This window comes from Octopus bimaculoides, chromosome 4, assembly GCF_001194135.2.
Source record: "Octopus bimaculoides isolate UCB-OBI-ISO-001 chromosome 4, ASM119413v2, whole genome shotgun sequence".
Lineage (NCBI taxonomy): Eukaryota > Metazoa > Mollusca > Cephalopoda > Octopoda > Octopodidae > Octopus > Octopus bimaculoides.
In genome coordinates, this window is record NC_068984.1 from 112,597,795 (window position 1) to 112,598,985 (window position 1,191).

Here is a 1,191-nt window from a genome sequence, read left to right on the forward strand (position 1 = left end):
TATATATATATATATGTATGTATATATATATATATATATGTATGTATATATATATATATATATGTATGTATATATATATATATATGTATGTATATATGTATGTATATATATATATATATGTATGTATATATATATATATGTATGTATATATATATATATATGTATATATATATATATGTATGTATATATATATATGTATGTATATATATATGTATGTATATATATATATATATATATATATATATATCAGCGTTTCTCAACCGGGGTTCCCCAGAACCCTAGGGTTCTGCAAAAGGTTCCTAGGAGTTCTGCAAGAAAGAGTGAGATAAGCTAATGGTAACTTCAATATATATATATATATGCTATTTACCACATGGACTAATTGAAAAATATATGAGAAAGATATGATACATGGTTTTTTTTTTGTGCAGGGGTTCCTTGAGACACATAATTTATTTTAAGGGTTACACAAGGGTAAAAGGGTTGATAAACATTGATATATATAATGGTCTTGCCCCCGTTGAGGATGATGTATGGGTATTCAGGTTTTGCCAAATGACCTGCGCAAATAGTTTTTTTTATAGTAATCAAATATATGTGTTGTACATTAGCTCACTCCCTCCATCAAATTAATGTTGTCTGAAGAGGTGAATTCTGTACCACACATCAATTGTCTAAGTGATCACAGAGCGCAGTGAGATGACTGCACCACTCAGTCTAAGAGTTTAAACCACAATCGCTTGATCTTGGCTTAGTGGTTAGGGTGTCAGCACCATGATCGTAAGATTGTGGTTTTGATTCCTGGACCGGGCGACACATTGTGTTCTTGAGCAAAACACTTCATTTCACGTTGCTCCAGTCCACTCAGCTAGCAAAAATGAGTAAAGCTGCGATGGATCGGTGTCCCGTCCAGCTGGGGAACACATACACTATTGAAACCGGGAAACCGGGCCCATGACCTTGGCTAGGCTTTAAAAGGGTACATTTATATATATATATATATATATATGTTTGTATGTATATACAGATATATCTGTCTACCTATATATATAGATAGATACCTGTTTATTTTGCCTCTTATTTCAATGATATTTTTGTGATTGTTGCTATATACATACTTATATATCTATATGCACAGAGGTATACACACACACACACACACATCTATATATATATATATATATATATATA

At 31.1% G+C, this 1,191-nt stretch overlaps 1 protein-coding gene across 3 annotated transcripts in view; it reads left to right on the forward strand.

Annotated features, from left to right (window-relative positions):
- LOC106878542 (myocyte-specific enhancer factor 2C) overlaps positions 1-1,191 on the forward strand; it is a 350,263-nt gene that overhangs the window by 341,705 nt on the left and 7,367 nt on the right. The gene's annotated exons all lie outside the window — the stretch shown is intronic.